General features: G+C 43.9%; 1 protein-coding gene across 1 annotated transcript in view; it reads left to right on the forward strand.

Moving 5' to 3' along the window:
• The first annotated feature begins 5,767 nt into the window (after positions 1-5,767).
• The window catches only part of FHIP1A (FHF complex subunit HOOK interacting protein 1A), a 244,968-nt gene continuing 231,933 nt past the window's right edge, over positions 5,768-18,802 (forward strand). The window contains exon 1 of the mRNA XM_080796952.1: positions 5,768-6,027. The gene's annotated coding sequence lies outside the window, so the exon portion shown is untranslated. The remainder of the gene's footprint in view (positions 6,028-18,802) is intronic.

An 18,802-nucleotide genomic window follows, 5' to 3' on the forward strand; every position in this document is an offset into this window, starting at 1 on the left:
TTCATATAATGAATGGATTTTGATTTTTAAAATATCAAATATTTTAAATATATGGGGGAATAGATAATGCGATTCAAAATGATTACATCTTTTAAAAAGATTTTATTTATTTATTTGATAGGGAGCGAGCGAGAGAGAGAGCGAGCGAGCAAGTACAAGCAGGGGGAGCAGCAGGCAGAGGGAGAGAGAGAAGCAGGCTCCCGGCTGAGCAGGAAGCTGGATGTGGGAATTGATCCCAGGACTTTGGGGTCATGATCTCAGCTGAAGGCAGATGCTTAACTGACTGAGCCACCCAGGCACCCCAAAATACGATCACATTTTTTAAAAAAGATTTTATTTATTTATTTGACAGACAGAGATCACAAGTAGGCAGAGAAGCAGGCAGAGAGAGAAGAAGGGAAGCAGGCTCCCTGCTGAGCAGACAGCCCAATGCGGGGCTCGATCCCAGGACCCGGAGATCATGACCTGAGCCGAAGGCAGAAGCTTTAACCCATTGAGCCACCCAGGTGCCCCTACGATCACATTTTTAAGCAGGGATAAAGGAGGTAAGAAAAGAAGGGAGTCTTATGTAGCTCTTCCGCATTAAAGAAATCTAATATGAGTGCTTGGACATACTGTACCTAACAAGCTAAAGAGGGTAATAATAATTGAGACAAATTAATGAAAAATACAATCTAGAAAAGGTTAATATTATATTACTAATATATGCAGTCACAACCATCGTGCTTCTCCCACCCTCCCTCCCTCTTGTAGGCTTCACACCCAATGTGGAGCCCATGGAGGGGCTTGAACTCATGACAGTGAGATGGAGACCTGAACCAAGATCAAGAGCTGGGTGTATAACTGACTGAGCCACCCAGGCACCCCCAATGTGCTTATTTCTAACTTCTGCTTAGTTAATTATTTTAACTTCTAAAGTAGTAGAGTTCAAATCAATGACTGTTTACTGGATCCATCATTTTAAAAATTCATTGCTTCAAACTAGAACTCTTTTCTATATTGCCAGTGGGAGTGTAAATTACTATAACCACCTTGGAAAACTTTGGCAGTATCCACTGGATCTCATTATACACATAGCCTATTATCCCCCTAGAGAATGCGACACTTGCTTATGGCAGAAAACGTGGAAATGGAGAAAAGAACAAAGAGAATAAAAATGGGTCATCCTAATATAGAGAGAACAGGTAACATTTTAAGGAGAATCCTGCTTTAATAACTGTTTTTTAAAAAATAACTGTTTTGTCGTAGGCTTATTTTATATAATAATGTGAACACATTTTCATTTAATATTCACCAATATTTTTAAAAAATCTGCCTATAATATTAAAACATGACTTCACCATAATATCTAGTGCTTATCATAATTCTGTCTTGTTGGATACTTAGTAATTTCTTTTCACTGCATTTAAATGATGCTGTGATAGACTTTTTTTTTAAGATTTTATTTATTTATTTGACAGAGAGAAAGAGAGATCACAAGTAGGCAGAGAGGCCAGCAGAGAGAGGGGGAAGCAGGCTCCCCGCTGAGCAGAGAGCCTGATGTGGGGCTCGATCCCAGGACCCCGAGATCATGACCTGAGCCAAAGGCAGAGGCTCAACCCACTGAGCCATCCAGGTGCCCCTGTGATAGACATTCTTATACGTAAAGTTTTGGCAAGTATTTGTATACTAGAATAAATTCCTAGAAGCAAAATTTCTTGTTTGAAAACTATAAACATTTTAAATATTTAGATATACATTTCTAAAAATTACTGTAACTTCCTTCAGCATGATATGATACTGTGCAACATCCAACAATATTATTTTTATAATTTTTCTAATCTTGTCAAATTTATAAATCAAAATAATTCTCATTCTAGCTGTAATTGGTATAGTTGGACTTTTAAAATACACTGGCTATTTGTGTTTTCTTAAATTTTATTTTTGAGAATTCTCTGTTCTTTCGACTTTTTCTACTGTTATATTTCACTTGAAATAATTTTTTATAAAGGAGTAGCAACAAAAAATCCTTACTTATTATATATGCTGTATTTTTTTCTGCTTTACTACAAACTTTTCATATTTCAAACTCCTTTCCCAAACTAGTAAACTCTGATAGTTTGTCTCCTTGAGGAAGTAGAACTCAGGAGAACCTACTATCACATGGATTGTATTAGACACTTTTGTTGGATTTCATTTCTTCTGTTGTATTTTTTTTTTCTCCAGTGACTATCATGTTCTATCTTTTTACATTGAAATACATTGAAATAGAATATCATATTAGTTTCAGGTGTATAACATGGTGATTTGATGTTTGTATACATTGTGAAATAATTACCATAATGGGTCTGGTTATTATCTATCACCATACAAAGTTAATACAATATTATTGATTGTATTTCCCCTGCTGTACAATACTTTCCTATGACTTATTTATAACTGGATGTTTGTACTTCTTGTTCCATTTCATCCATTTTGTCCCCTACCTCCATGCCCTGTTCCTCTGGCAACCATCAGTTTGTTCTCTGTATCTATGAATCTGATTTTATTTTTTTTTTAAGATTTTACTTATTTTAGAGAGAACACAAGTGGGGAGGGGTGGAAGAGGAAGGGGAAACAGTCTGGAGCAGACTCTGCACTGATCATGGAGCCCAACACTGGGCTTGATTCCACCACAGTGAGATTATGACCTGAGCTGAAACCAAGAGTTGGAGGCTTAACCAACCGAGCCACCCAGGTGCCCTTTTATTTTTTTAATTCCACACATAAATGAAATCATATAGTATTTGCATTTCTCTAACTTATTTCACATAGCATAATACTCTCAAGTTTCATCCGTGTTGTCGCAAAAGGCAAGATTTGATTCTTTTTTATGGCTGAGTAATAGTCCATTGTTTTAATATTTTTATTTCATGTCCTTTCTTTCCTGTTTTCTTTTCCCTTTCCTTTCCTTTTAGTAAGACTGATTTCCTCTAAAACAATGACTCTGTTTCATCCCCAGAGGGCATAGTGGATACGTATGAAATTCCTATTTGTAGAGAGGAAATTAACATTCTTAGCTGCTTACCATTTATCAGGTACTGGGCTAGACGCTTCACTGCATTAATTCATGCTATCCTTAAAACAACCCTAATGAAGTAGGTATTTTCTTCATCTATAAACTGAGGGAACTGAGAATTGTTCAAATTATGTGTCCTTTCCTGTTTTCCCTCTGGCCTTCTTGATTTTTAGCCCCAACCTGCTTTTTTGAGAAGTCTTCTCCTTTGCTCTGGCATTCCATACTTCTAGCTGCTCAGGCCAAAAACCTCAGAGTCTTCTTTTCTTCATACTTGACATTCAATCTGTGAGGAGTCCCTGTCAGTTTATCTCCTCCATCCCTATCTTCCGGGTCAAAGTCCCATCCTCTTGCTCTTGGATTATTTCAATAGCCTTCTAATTGGTCTCTGCTACCCACTACTGTCTATACTCAGCCTAGCAGTCAAAGGGGTGCTATGTGTCAGAAGACATCACTTTTCTACCCTAAAGCCTCTAATGGCTCCCAACTCACTCAGAGTAAAAGCCTCACCAGAATTGTACCCCTCCCCCCTTCCTCTTCCCTGTCTTTACCTTCTCCATTCTGCCACTCTGGTCTCTTGGCTGTTCTTGGTGCACTCAGGCATATTCCTGCCTCAGGGTTTTTGTACTTGCTGTGCTTTCTGCTTTGAAAGTTGCCTGTTGGGGTATCTTGCTCCTTAACCTCCTTCAGGCCTTTGCTTAATGTCACCTCCTCCAGAGGTGTTCCTTGATCATCTTATTTAAAAGAGCACCTGTCCTACTACTTTTGTCTCCTCCCTGCCTAATTTTTCTCCCCTAGCATTTCTAATCATTTGTCAGTCCACAAGTTTATCATCTGTCTCTCCCATCTGGAAGGTAAGCTCCATTAGGGCTAGAATTTTTATGTGTTGGTTCTTGCCTGTGACCCCAACACCTAGAAGAATGCCTAGCATGCCAAAAGCACTAAATAGTGGTTGCATAAGTGAAGGATCCCCCCATGTTGCAATCATGAGAGCAGGCAAGGGTACCTGCTATGCAGAACTTCCTCTTTTCTACTTTCTGCCTCTCTTGTCCTTCCCCAGCTTTTACTTGAGACACCTGTCTGCTCTTGTTACAGGTGGTGAAAACTGAGAGGAATCGCAGCACGTGCAACCCTCGTTCCTGCTGCCCTCCAGGAACCACAGCAGAGTGGTAGACAGCCTTAGAAAGAAGTGTGAAATTCCCATCATCCATTACCATGGCTGCAAGAGAGAACTTGAAACCAGATATGCCTGATTTTAGTTATCTCCGGATGCAATTCATTGAGAATGACGGGAGGAAGATGCTTCCTCCAAAGGAGAGTTTGGTAAGGTGCCAGCAGGATGCTGCTGAGGTGGAAAATATCTCCACATCCGCCTTTGTAAGCCCTGGTGTGGCCCAACCTGCTCAGGTTTGGGCTTACCTCAAGTTTCAACCACGCCAACCACAGGGCCCTGAAAATGCCAAGAAGGCCTCTGCCCAAGAATTTGATTCCTTCTCCTGGATTTAAAGTCCAGAAAGCAAAGCATTGACTATGCTGCCCAAGCACGCAGGGAGGTGTGGGAGATGGAGGAATGGGGAAGGCGGCCCTTCCCAGTTTGCCAGTGGGCACGGACCCAAGTGTCTAATGAAGGGCAGCTGGCAAAGGAGGGGCCGGGCTGTCCGGGGTGGAGGTCTGGGCTCTGGGAAGGCTGTTGAGACTCAGGCAATGCCAAAGACTAACCCTTCTAACCCAACCCAGTGGTAGGGGTGGGGGTGCGGTAAAGGAGTGGGGATGGGGAATGGGTTCTGAACCTTCTGTTCCATTTTCCGGGGAGTCCTGAGTTGGAGGATGGTTCCTTTTTGCTGTCGAACTGTCCAAATTAAGAAGCCCTCATGGCGGGGGGTGGGGGGGGGCGGGATGTTTGACTGTGAACGTGTGTCACGCACACATATACTCACAACTGCAACAATATTGACTCATCTTAAAAAAAAAAACAAAAACAAAGCAACACCCCCCTCACAACCTACCTCCCCACCTTGCCCCGCTCCCCCAAACCCTGATACATTAAGTCTGCCCAGGGCAAATCTCCCCCTGCCCACTTCGGTAGAATATGCCTGTAGAATAACAGGGGAACGGTCCCATCATTTGATTCAGGTCTCTTAGGACAGTATTAGCATTTTATAAAATTCAAACCTCAGGGACAAAAAGAAAGGCTGGAGTGGGGAGAGGGTGCCGCTGGCCGCCGTGAGACCTCTGGAAGAGAGACATCGAAAACGTCCGTGACGGCTGGAGTCGCGACTTCTTCCACTCCGCAGGACCCGAGAGACGAGCCCTCTGGCCGGTTCTTAAGCGCTGATTTATGTTCTCGTTTGGCTGGGGAGTGTGAGCGCGGCTGTGCGCGAAGGGGTGCAGTTGCGGCCAAAGATGAGCCCCCCAAGGGGGGGTGTCCTTCACGCCGCCGGGTTAAGTTTCGGTGGAAAGTTTCCCTCCGAAGCTCCTCCCCCTTCACCCTGGAAACCAGTGCCAGGCGGCCGCGCGGCGGAGCCCGAGCCCCTGAGCACCTGGCGGCCGCGCGTCCCCGGGGCAGGGGCAGGGGCGGGGGCGGGGCTGGCGGCGGCCCGGGCAGAGCCGGGCCGCGCGCTCCCCTGGGCGGCCGCGCAGGTTGGGCCCCGCCCCTCCCCGGCTCGCCCCGCCCGCGCTCCCGAGGGCAGAGTCGGGAGGGGGGAGTGGTGCCGAGTACCCGAGCCGCGCGGCTCAGCCACCCGCTGACGCACGGTCGAAAAGTTGCGCTCCAACCTTCTCCCTCCTCCTACTTTCTTCCTAGGGCCTGGCTGTTTGTGGAGTTGGAGCCGGGCGGGGAGGAGCCGACTCCCCACACCACCCGGTGCCCGGCGCGGGTGGCGGCTCGGGGGCCCGCGTCCCCAGGACGGCGGCACAAACTTTCCCGGCTGTTTGGGGATACTTGTCCGGAGAGTCCCGCACTTGGAGGGAGGAGGAGCCGGGTCCGCGGACAGGTACGTGGCATCCTGCTTTGCGCTTGAGGGATTCTTTTATTTTAGGGGCTTAAGGGAGGGGGAGAGCAGACGGGTCCTTTCCTTGCATTCCTCCCGACTGGGCTGGAGGGGCAGGTATTGGGATGGGGGTTGCTCTGGGAATATCACCAACAAGATCGCTGCCTGGGATCGCAGCACGGCGGCTGTCAGAGCGACGGGACCGGGCGTTACTCGGTGACTGACCTCGGGGGAGAGAGAGCCGGCTTGTTTTGACGGAGAAAGATGTCAGCGGGACTCCACCTTGTTCCTGGGGCCCTGAGGCCAGAGAGCGGGGGTCCTACAGGAGGGACTCCAGAGGCGGAGAGATCTAGGGCTCAGTTTTCCTTTCCAAGCCTCCTCGCCCTTACGCAGGAGACGGAGGTGAGGCCACCCTGAGGTTTGCAGTACTCTCCTGGTGTAAGGGCGGACTCGTTGGGTGGCTGTTGCTCAATTTCATAAGGTCTGTAATGAAACCGCGTTCAAGTCCTGGTGGTTGTTATTGACGGTGTGCCTGCGTGTCTGTCCGTCTCTCCCCCGCCCTGACTCCAACAAAGCTTCCTTGTTAACCCTGTTTCTGCTAGAGAATGGAACTAGCTGCGGTCCTAGTTCAAGCCCGGCCAGAGAGAGGTGTTGGTAGCAGGTGTAGTCTTGTTTGCTTGGAACTTTGGGAATCACGTGAGCTTTGTTTCATCCACCTGGATCCCATCGAGTCTTAACTGATCCATCTTCCACCATTCAGCGAGTGCTGCAGCCCCTGCCGTCCAGTGACGGGAAATATCCCGGTTGGAGGAAGGAACCCCACACAGGAGAGAACCCCGAGGAGTAGTATAGTAAGCCTACGGATTGGGTCCACCCACAGGCTTCTCTGGAAGGGCTCTGCTCTCAAATTCATCTTATTAGGAAGTCATCTGCTCTCTGCTAATAGCCACAGCAGCCTTGATGAAATTATGTAGGTCACTGAAAAATAATTCCTGCTTAATCACCTTTATCCTGTTGATTAATGACAGAAAAGATTTCCTCTCCTTAATGTACCATGCCTGCTTGGTGGGGTCACCTGCCTGACCTCAAGTTCACTTGTACACCTGGCACCAGACAGGCTGTTGTCCCTGCCCAAACCTGTCATACCCCATCTGAAGTCTACATTTGGAGAACATTAGTGTTTCACCTCCGGACAGATATTATGCAGGAGATCCAGTCCATAAATTTTAATGCTGCATACTTGTCGGCTTTAGATAACTTTTCAGATAATTAAAAGCTGGTTTCTTTTAGCTGCAGTTAATCCCTTTGTACCGAGCTCATAAGAATTGTGCCTGCGCTTATCTTGAAATGCATTAAGTTTGGGGTCCCATTTTTCGTTTGTCCTATCGCTTTCGGAACAGGATTAAATTGTGTGGGTTGGGTGAAAAGGGCAAAAGAAAACCAGCTTTAGTGAACTAGATTCAGAGACAGGTTTAGAGTCGTCTCATAGTTTAGGCCCAACTACCCAGCTGGCTTCCTTCTTGCCTCTACACAGAGACACTATAGGTTGTATTGCTTGTAAAGACTAGAAATCAAAGGACTGTTGGGAATAATGCATCACTGGGCAGTTCTGCATGATAACATCCCAAGTTTGGCTCTGCACACTTTCTCTACAGAGTTCGTAGGGAGCCAGTAGGTAATGTCTGCAAATCAAAAAGCAGATGTGCAAACAAATTATGTAGAAATAGGCACAAATGAGAAGAAGCAAGAGTTGCCTGAGGAGTGACTTTTGAAATCTTGTTCTCGTATTACCTAAAATAAAATTTTGATAAGGAAGCTTCCTCTTCCTGCCAATATAAAACAAAATTGCTTTCTTAGATCCATGTTTAGGTGCTTGATCTTTATTCTGTGTACACATGTTTCATAGGGCAATCCATGGGCCCTTTGAAGAACTGGGCACTCAGATTCTGGCCTTGGAACCCATTTTCTATCTATTTCACTCTGTCTCAGCAACTTCCCACTCTTAGCCTCTGTAGAGGAATGGTGCTCAAGAGTGACCAATAACGTCAGGGATTTCATTTATAACGATCTGATCTCTTAGTAAAGACAAATACTGAAAGTAACCCTTCTGTAAAGCTTCATGATCAGCAAAGTGCTTAGATAGGTACTGCATTTGTGCTGGGTGATTTAACTGTTTTGTAGTGAGTGCTGTTATATTTAGACTGCATAGGAAAACGGATGAGATTCAGAGAAATTAAGGAATTTTTAGGTACATACGTCTGTCAACCTTTTAAAAGGAAAAGGCTTAAAAAAAGGAAATGGTAAGTAATTCAACCAGCAAAATTGAGTTTATGCAGAGGAACTGAAGTTCAGGACAGGCAAATGATGGCGAACCAAAGGCAATTTGAGAGAACAAAGGAGAGTGTCCTTTTATAGGGGGACGGAGGAAGTTGGGAGGGATTTGTTTTGAACAAAAGTTCTTTGGAGGAAAAATGAGAGTTCTAAGTGGTGGTGGCTTCTCACTGGCTGCTGGTGAGGGCAGCTTGCTGTTGCTGGACTGAGAGGAAATCTTCCTTCTGGATTGTGCAGGCTGTGACCACGAGTGGTATGGGTGTTAGAGCCCTCCTTTCATGGCTTCCCAACTCCAGTTTTGTGTTAGGTTTCTTTTTTTTTTAAAAGATTTTATTTTTTTATTTATTTGACAGATCACAAGTAGGCAGAGAGGCAGGCAGAGAGAGAGAAGGGAGGAAGCAGGCTCCCTGCTGAGCAGAGAGCCCGATGCGGGGCTCGATCCCAGGACCCTGGGATCATGACCTGAGCCGTAGGCAGAGGCTTTAATCCACTGAGCCACCCAGGCACCCCTGTGTTAGGTTTCTTTAACGCATTTTCACATTTCTCCCTTTTGGTCAAGATCTTTCTTTAAGAGCATCACTGATCAAGAGCTGGGTCATCTGTTCCTTATTAGAAACATTTCTGTACCTTGAAACATTTCTGTACCTTTCCTGGGTGTCATGTCCCATGTCAAACGAAGTGGATTCCAGATTCGGAACTGTTGAGGCCACACGTGAGTAACAAGGGAAAGCTGTCAGGCATTTCCCATCTAAAGCCTGTATCTTATCAAGGTTGTAAGCATTGAAGATGATCTTGATGCATTGAGTCAGTCAGCATTGCCTTACTGGGTACCGTTGTTTCTACAAAGGCTTATAGGCACCAAGTACAAAGCTTAAAGACTATTATATAAAATGAGAGGAGCAGAGTAATGACCCCAATTGTATAATAGTCCTAAACCAAGACCCTAAAGCCGAAGGTAATTAGCCAAAGAGATCAAAGGACCATGGATCGTCATGTGAATTTGTTGTAGCCAATATGCTTGTTCTTTAATTGTATGTATTTGAGTTTCTGTTTCTCCGGAGGAATTTATTCATGTGTGTCAGATGCTTGCTATCACATTTGTTCACTGGTGTGAGTGCCTGCAACCTAGATAATGCCCTTCCAACAGAGGCAAATCCAAAGTCCTATGTACTTCCTGGTAGTAAGGCAGTGGTGAAGATTTAATGGGGAAAACCAATGAGAGGCTTCAGATTTATTGTGGTTGTGGACAGAGACAGTTAGAAATTCTAGCAAGCATTGGCCTCCCGTCTGCTAGCTGCTTAAACATTCATAGGCCCATCGAGAGGCCCGTTTTCCACAAAGGTAAAATCAGGTGGTACCTGTAGGATTTGTGCTAGGTTTGATTACTAATAGTGCTGTTAATTGGGGTTTAATCAGGACTGTATGTGCAGATCCAACAGAATCTGAATAATCAGAAATGACTGTTGGCTTGAAAGGGTCAGTGGTGTTTGAGGAATAGTTAGGGAGAAATCCTCTTGTTCTGTGGACTTCATTCTCGAAGGCCATATAGAGAGGGGTTGTTCTGCTAGAGCAAGCAGACCTAAAGTAGGAGTGAGAATGGGCAACCATATGGGTACCATTAGTCGTATTGAGAGTTACTTCAGGGGAGAGATCAAAGTAAGGGACAGGAAAACCTGAATCAAACCATAGAATCCTGAGAGGTGCAGCAAGAGTTAGTGGTTGCAGTGGAGATGAAGGAGAAGATTGTGAGGAGGACTACAGGGTCAGGACTGTATGCGCAGATCCAACAGAATCTGAACAATTAGAAACATTTCCCCCTTTTGTGAGGAACTGGGAAATGTGAAGGAGGGCATTGTCTCTCTAGGAGAGAGAAGGAGAAAACAGGCAGAAAAAGCAGAAAGAATATTTGCTTGATCCCATCATCCTGGGGAAAGCTGTCTGCTTCAGCTGTTGTCTGCTTCAGTTCCTGGAAATCTTCAATTTGAGGTCACCCAGTTGGTGTACAGGTCCAGTCAGGTTTGGGGGCTTTGTTTATATGAGACACACAGATCCAAGAGTCCACTGTTTGGATTTTAGCTGCACAAGGATTGGTCAGAAACACTTGATCAGGGCCTTTCCAGTGTGGTTGAAAAGAGTCTTTTTGGAGAGGTCTTTTCCAATAAACAAAATTCCCAGGTTGCAGGGTGTGGTGTTTGAGGTCTTCATCTCCTGGGAGTGCACTGTGAAAAGATTGCTGTACCAGAGCGTGATTATTTTCAAGGCATGTAATTAGACATTTGCAATACTGAAGTGTATCTCCATTTATTAAGTGCAGGTAAAAAGAGGTGGAAGCTAGATTAACGGGGCCTCTGGAAATTTCTCAAAGGGTGAGAGTTTATGAGTTCCGAAGGGGTTGGATCTGAGATTTAGAAGAACCAACCAGCAAGGTATTTGGAGAGTTTCCACAAATTTTGCCAGTTGAGAGTGTTTTTGTTTTTGTTTTTTTTTTAAAGATTTTATTTCTTTATTAGAAAGAGAGAGTGAGAGAGGATCACAGGCAAGCAAGGGGGAGGGGTAGAGGGAAAAGAAGATTCCCCGCTGAGCAGGGAGCCTGACATGGAGCTTGATCCCAGGATCCTGGATCATGACCTGAGCTGAAGACAAACGCGTAACCGACTGAGCCACCCAGGCAGGTGCCTGCCGGTTGAGTTTTGATGTCTGTCGTTGGTTCATTTGACTTATCTTGAAGACTGAGGATGATAAGCATAGTGAAAATGCTATAAAACTGGCTAAACAGCACAGACTTGCCATAATATTTGGCCAGTAGAATGGGCTCCCTTTTTGTGGAGATCAAGAGGTGTTTGCTATGTGTGGTTTATCTTTTCCAGTAGGATTTTAGCCTCTGAAGAGGCACTAGCTTGTCTACCTGGAAAGGCTTTGACCCAGTGGAAAAGGATACAGATGATTACCAAAACCTATGTATATTCATGAGATGGGAGAAGCTGAATGAAGTCCATTTTCTAAACTTGAATGATTCTTCAGGCAATTTAAAGTGCCCAGGAGCTGTGCAGACAGGTTTCCCAGGATTTTCTTTTGGGCAGGTGGGACAAGTTAAGTAAGTACTTTCTGAAGCCTTGTTAATATTTCCCTACCAGTACTGATTTATAAACATTATCATTTTATTTATAGGCCAATGGTTTAATGCATGTACAGCGGTGAAAAGTGGGAATTTTAGAATTTCTGGTAGGACCGGCTTCTTTTGTGGTCCAAACAAGAGGTTTCACTTGGTATGCTTCAGACAACCATCTGATTGCCAATATTGTCTTTCCTTTCTGGTGCTGATTGTTGGGTGTCTCTAGTCAATATCTCCACATTATATTCTGGAGGTGAGTTCCTTTGGACCACAACAGAGGTGTGCCTTTTGGACCTTTGGAGGGCACCATACTTTGCAGAAATGATAGCAAGGTGCTTTCCTTTAGCTTTCTGAGAGTCAAGCTCAGAATGCCCTGGGCTCGTAGTCATAACCAAAGCAGCAGGTAAGAGCATGGTATCCAATAATTTCTGGGGGAAAAACAGTCTGTTTTTAATTTTGTCTCTGCTGGAATCAAGGAAGCCACGTTGTTGCCATGACATTTCAAAGTGGTGGGCCATTCCAAAGGTCTGTCTACGGTTGGTAAAAAGGCTAAGGTTATTCTGGTGAATTATTACTGTGCTCTAAGGGGTGCTTGAGAGGGGGCATTTCATAGGAAATGAGACAGCTTACCAAAAGAGGTTATGATGAGAGCTAAGAGATCAACTGCATGTGGCACAAAGATGGTCAGAGGGGATCCCAGGACCATTTCCTTGGTGGCCTCTATAAGAAGGGTAGTAGCACGCATAGCTCAGAGGCATGGGGTTTACAGGCTACGGGATCTAGTTGTTGGCTCTAATATCCTATGGGCCGGTGGTCATCCCCATGTTTCGGGTGAGTGCTCCAAGCATTTTCTCTTCTTTTTCATATACAAAAAGGAAGAAGGGGAGTTGATAATTGGGGTGTCAAGGGCTGAGTTTTAAAAATTATTATTATTATTTTAACTTTAAGATTTAAAAAGTCATGTTATCTGGATCTTTCAGATGATAGGGCCAGGTTTAGTAGTTTTTAACAAGGTGTGTAAGGGTTGGGCCATAGCGGTCAAGTTTGGGATCGAGTTGCTGCAGTAGCTGTCTGGCTGCTGATGTTTGATTTGGGGCTTTGGGAAGTTCAGGGTGCCAAAAAGCCATTGGCTCTAGATGCAGTCTTTGTTCTCAGATTAGATCTTCCAAATATCGTATTTGCATTTGTACAAATTGTAATTTTTTCTCAGAGAATTGGTGTCTCTTCTTGGCAAGGAGTTTTAGCAAAGGGATGCTATCTTGTGAGGAGGCTTGGGAAGGGGGGCAGAGAAGTAAGTCATTCACATACTGTATTAAAGTGGAGACTCTAGGGAACTTGATATCATCTAGGTCAGGCCTTAAAGCTTGTAAGAAATAAGGGCTTTCAGTGAAACCCTGGGGCATTGCTATCCAGGTGTTTTGCTCTCCTTCCCAAGTAAGGTGGGGGGAAGGTGTTGACCTGTTTTATCTACTGGGGTATTAGAAAAAGCACTACATATATTAGTCAGAAAAAAAATTTCCCCTCAGTAGGGATGGGGGCTGATAAAGTGTGGGGAGTGGTGACAGCATGGCTCGAAGGTCATGGACAAGCTTTCATTGTGGCCATTTACTTCCTTCCCACGTAAAATAGGAGTGTTGCAGGGACGGTATAAGGGATAATGAGACCCTGGGCCTTATATATAGTCTTCTATTACTGAGTTAACGCCTTGAAGGTTCTCTTTATTTATGTGGTTTTGATTAATTCAGGGGAGGGGTTTTGGGGGATCCATTTGGATCTTAATAGGAGATACATTGTGGATTCTGTCATTAGTAGTAGAGGATTTTGCCCATAAGGGGGGATGGTAGCTGATCTAATAGGGACAGATAGTGTCATGGTATAAGCCCCAATGCTGCCAGGGATGGAGCAAATAAAAGATGTTAAAGGGTCATTTGAGTCACTTAGTTGGCTATTTTGGTCACTGTTTTCAAATTCTAGAAATGTTTCCCCTTTTCAGGAGAAAGAAATTCCAGCACATTTTTCTAAGAAACCTTGGCTCAAAAAATGAGTCGTGGTGGGGGAACTAAGGAGAAAAGGGTGGCTCTTAAAGAGAAAAGGGTCCCTTAAAGGGTCTAAGCAAAGGGTTAGGTGTAGAGATAGAAACCTGTTGAGGCTTAGTAGAGAGTCCCACTGTTTGAACTCCTTTAGTACTTGGAAGCAGGGGCTGTTTAATGGGATGAGAACTGAGAGTGTAGCTCTGGTGTTGGGAAGGACAGAGAAAGATTCATTCTGAATCTGGGGAGTGGTTTTTCCAAGTCGATGAAGGGGAAGGATTGGTAAAAGCCCTTAGAGTTCCTGGAGTCCTGTCATTTGGGATTAGGAAGACATTGGAAAGGGTGGTTAGAGGGCTGAAGGCACCTGGAACATTTAAGTTTCTAGCAGTCTTTCCTCTACTGTCCTGGCTTTTTGCAATAATGGTAGAGATCAGGAAGCTTTTGGTTTTGTTTAGAGGCCTCCATTTGTTGGGGTTGAAAAATAAGTATTTCAGTGGTCTTTCTTTTTAGTTGAATCATCTTGGGCATGGGAGCTAGATCGCTAAATTTCCTAAATCTGGAGTTGATACAGGTTTCCATTTCATCCTTGTCCTTTTAGTAGAAGAGAAACATCCCAGTTCAGCCTATTAATGAACAGAGTTAAAGCCTACCCGAGTGGATTTAACATCCAAAGGAAGATCAGAATTTTCTTTAAAAACAATTTGGAGTCAGCTGTAATCATTTGTGGGCTCATTGGACTTCTGGATATAAGCCTGGATCTTATTCCAATTGACTGACTTTAGGAAAGTCCTAGTAACTGCCAAATGAAGTAGTTTGGTTATTCCCTGACAATTAGGCAGTGGGGGGGTTTCTCTGGCCCCAGGTTGTAATTCTAAAGACTTTTAGGGATCATTCCACTTGGCAGATTCATCCAGTTTTGGGTTTGGCCTTCACTGACAAGCATATTGCTTAGCTGATGAAGTCAGAGGAACCAGGTTGTTAAGTCTGACCATATGAAATTCCTCAACAAATCCGTGGGGATCCTTGGTTACTTTGGGAAAATCTTTGACCGTGGCTCATAGTTGAGCTTTAGTCCAGGGAACATAAGAAATTAAGGGCTTCACATTTGGAGCCCCAGAGGGTCTGATTTTAAATCAGGTTGTAATAGGTTTGTGGGAGGAAGGAGTAGGGAGAGGATTGAAGAAATAGGGAAGTGATGAAGGGATTGGAATTAGGAAAGTGGAGGGTATAGAGGAGATAAGGACAGTACCTTAGGGAAAGGGGAAGCCAGCACTGGAGACAGAGAGGACAGAGGAGGGGAAAAAGGCCTCAGAAGCATTCTTGTCGTCTTTTGATTGTTTGTGTTCACCTCTGTTAATTTAGAAACGGTATTTATAAACAGGCGATTTTAGAATCTTGGATATGTTTGGAAGCCTCCAGGTACCAACGAAAATAGGAATTCCATTCAATCTCTTTAATTTTAGAGCTGCAGTCTTCTACTTTGGTTGTGAAAAAAGCAAAGGGGAGGTTGAAAGTTCCTCATAATGGCCATTGGAGATCTAAATTATCTTTGGACAAGTTGGTCCATTTAGTTAAGAATGCTCATGAGGAAGGACTGTAGTTTTTGAACATAAAACCAATTAGGGTCACAGAAGGAGGAGTTCTTAAGAGAATTTAGAGGATTCGGATCCATACTTCAAAACCAGAGGTTCAGGGACCCCCTGGGTGGTTCAGTTGGTTAAGTGGCCCACTCTTGGTTTTGGCTCAGGTCATGATCTCATGGGTCATGGGATGGAGACCTGCGTCAGGCTCTGCCCTCAGTGGGGAGTCTGTTTGAAAGATTCTCTCCCTCTGCTCCTCCCCCTACTGTCTCTTTCTCTTTCCCCCTCTTTCTCAAATAAATCAATCTTTTTTTTTTAAAATTTTTTATTTATTTTCAGCGTAACAGTATTCATTGTTTTTTCACCACACCCAGTGCTCCATGCAATCTGTGCCCTCCCTAATACCCACCACCTGGTTCCCCCACCCTCCCACCCCGCCCCTTCAAAACCCTCAGGTTGTTTTTCAGAGTCCATAGTCTCTCATGGTTCACCTCCCCTTCCAATTTCCCTCAACTCCCTTCTCCTCTCCATCTACCCTTGTCCTCTATATTATTTGTTATGCTCCACCAATAAGTGAAACCATATGATACTTGACTTTCTCTGTTTGACTTATTTCACTCAGCATAATCTCTTCCAGTCCTGTCCATGTTGCTACAAAAGTTGGGTATTCGTCCTTTCTGATGGAGGCATAATACTCCATAGTGTATATGGACCACATCTTCCTTATCCATTCATCCGTTGAAGGGCATCTTGGTTCTTTCCACAGTTTGGCGACCGTGGCCATTGCTGCTATAAACATTGGGGTACAGATGGCCCTTCTTTTCACTCCATCTGTATCTTTGGGGTAAATACCCAGCAGTGCAATTGCAGGGTCATAGGGAAGATCTATTTTTAATTTCCTGAGGAATCTCCACACTGTTCTCCAAAGTGGCTGCACCAGTTTGCATTCCCACCAACAGTGTAAGAGGGTTCCCCTTTCTCCACATCCTCTCCAACACACGTTGTTTCCTGTCTTGCTAATTTTGGCCATTCTAACTGGTGTAAGGTGGTATCTCAATGTGGTTTTGATTTGAATCTCCCTGATGGCTAGTGATGATGAACATTTTTTCATGTGTCTGGTAGCCATTTGTATGTCTTCATTGGAGAAGTGTCTGTTCATATCTTCTGCCCATTTTTTAATATGATTATCTGTTTTGTGTGTGTTGAGTTTGAGGAGTTCTTTATAGATCCTGGATATCAACCTTTTATCTGTACTGTCATTTGCAAATATCTTCTCCCATTCCGTGGGTTGCCTCTTTGTTTTGATGACTGTTTCTTTTGCTATGCAGAAGCTTTTTATCTTGATGAAGTCCCAGAAGTTCATCTTTGCCTTTGTTTCCTTCGCCTTTGGAGACATATCTTGAAAGAAGTTGCTGTGGCTGATATCAAAGAGGTTACTCCCTATGTTCTCCTCGAGGATTCTGATGGATTCCTGTCTCACGTTGAGGTCTTTTATCCATTTCGAGTTTATCTTTGTGTACGGTGTAAGAGAATGGTCAAGTTTCCTTCTTCTACATATAGCTGTCCAGTTTTCCCAGCACCATTTATTGAAGAGACTGTCTTTTTTCCACTGGATATTTTTTCCTGTTTTGTCAAAGATCATTTGACCATAGAGTTGAGGGTCCATATCTGGGCTCTCTACTCTGTTCCACTGGTCCATGTGTCTGTTTTTATGCCAGTACCATGCTGTCTTGGTGATCACAGCTTTGTAGTAAAGCTTGAAATCAGGTAACGTGATGCCACCAGTTTTATTTTTGTTTTTCTATCAAACTTTCAAAGAAGAAATAATACCTATTCTCCTGAAGCTGTTTCAAAAAATTGAAGCAGAAGGAAAACTTCCAGACTCTTTTTATGAAGCCAGCATTACCCTGATCCCCAAACCAGGCAAAGACCCTACCAAAAAGGAGAATTTCAGACCGATATCACTGATGAATATGGATGCTAAGATTCTCAACAAGATCCTAGCAAACAGGATCCAACAGCACATTAAAAAGATTATCCACCATGACCAGGTAGGATTCATCCCTGGGTTACAAGGATGGTTCAACATTCGCAAATCAATCAATGTGATAGAACAAATCAATAAGAGAAGAGAGAAGAACCACATGATCCTCTCCATTGATGCAGAAAAAGCTTTTGACAAAATCCAGCATCCGTTCCTGATTAAAACGCTTCAAAGTATAGGGATAGAGGGAACATTCCTGAACTTCATCAAATCTATCTATGAAAAACCCACAGCAAATATCATCCTCAATGGGAAAAAGCTTGCACCCTTCCCATTGAGATCAGGAACACGACAAGGATGCCCACTCTCACCACTCTTGTTCAACATAGTATTAGAAGTCCTAGCAACAGCAATCAGACAACAAAGAGAAATAAAAGGTATCCAAATTGGCAAGGAAGAAGTCAAACTCTCTCTCTTCGCAGATGACATGATTCTTTATATGGAAAACCCGAAAGACTCCACCTCCAAACTACTAGAACTCATACAGCAATTCAGTAATGTAGCAGGATACAAAGTCAATGTCCAGAAATCAGTGGCTTTCTTATACACTAACAATGAAAATACAGAAAGGCAAATTAGAGAATCAAATAAATCAATCTTAAAAACAAAATAAAGCCAGAGGTTCAGAAAACAAATGAATACTCACCAAAAAGATGCCTTTAAGAAAACAGATCCTGGGGGTACCTGGATGGGTCAGTAGGTTAAGTGTCTGCCTTCAGCTCAGGTCATGATCTTGGGGTCCTGGGATGGAGTCTCACATTGGGCTCCCTGCTCAGCAGGGTATCTGCTTCTCCCTCTGCCTCCTGGTCCCCATGCTTGTGCGTGTGCTCTCTCTCTCTCTTTCTCTTTTTCTCTGTCAATAAATAAAATCTTAAGGGAAAAAAAAAAAAAGAAAACAGATCCTGAATAAAATCAGATCAACCAAATGAAGGGAGATTGAATCCAAGAGGAGACTTACTGAATTGAAAGGAAGAAGACAACTCTTGGAAGTAGAGAGTACAAGGGGCTCAAGTGTGTTCCACACATAGTTCTGGGGGTCTCCTTCAGTTCCCACTTCTGACACCATGAAATGTCAACCTTTTAAAAGAAAAAATGTAAACTATTCAGCCAGCAAAATTGAGCTTATTTGGGAATAGCAGAAAAATTGCAATTTGGAACAAGTAAACTATGGTGAACCATAGGCAAGTCCAGAGAACAAAGGAGAACGTTCTTTTTTTTAGGCTGTGGTGGGGTAGAGGGAGAGAGAGTGAGAGAATCTTAAGCAGGTTCCATGCTTAGCACAGAGCCCAACTTGGGGCTTGATCTCAGATACCCTGGGATCATGACTTGAACCAAAATCAAGAGGTGGGCACTTAACCAACTGAGCCTCTTTTCCTACAGAGGAAAGGAGGAAGTTGGAAGGGATTTTGTTTTGAACAAAAGTTCACTAGAGGAAAATGAGAGTCTAAAGTGGTGGTGGCCTCTCATTGGCTGTATGTGAGGGCAGCTAGCTGTTGCTGGGCTGAGAGGAAACCTTCCTCCTTCTGGACTACCCAAGCTGTGACCACAAGTGTGGTTACATGTGGTACATGTATCAGAGCCCTCCTTTCATGGCGTCCCAACTCCAATTTTGAGTTAGGCTTTCTTAACACATTTTCATACTTTCCTGCTCTTTGTCCTGTATATGGTGCACTCAGACCCA

This window comes from Martes martes (genome assembly GCF_963455335.1).
Source record: "Martes martes genome assembly, chromosome: 2".
Classification (NCBI taxonomy): Eukaryota; Metazoa; Chordata; class Mammalia; order Carnivora; family Mustelidae; genus Martes; species Martes martes.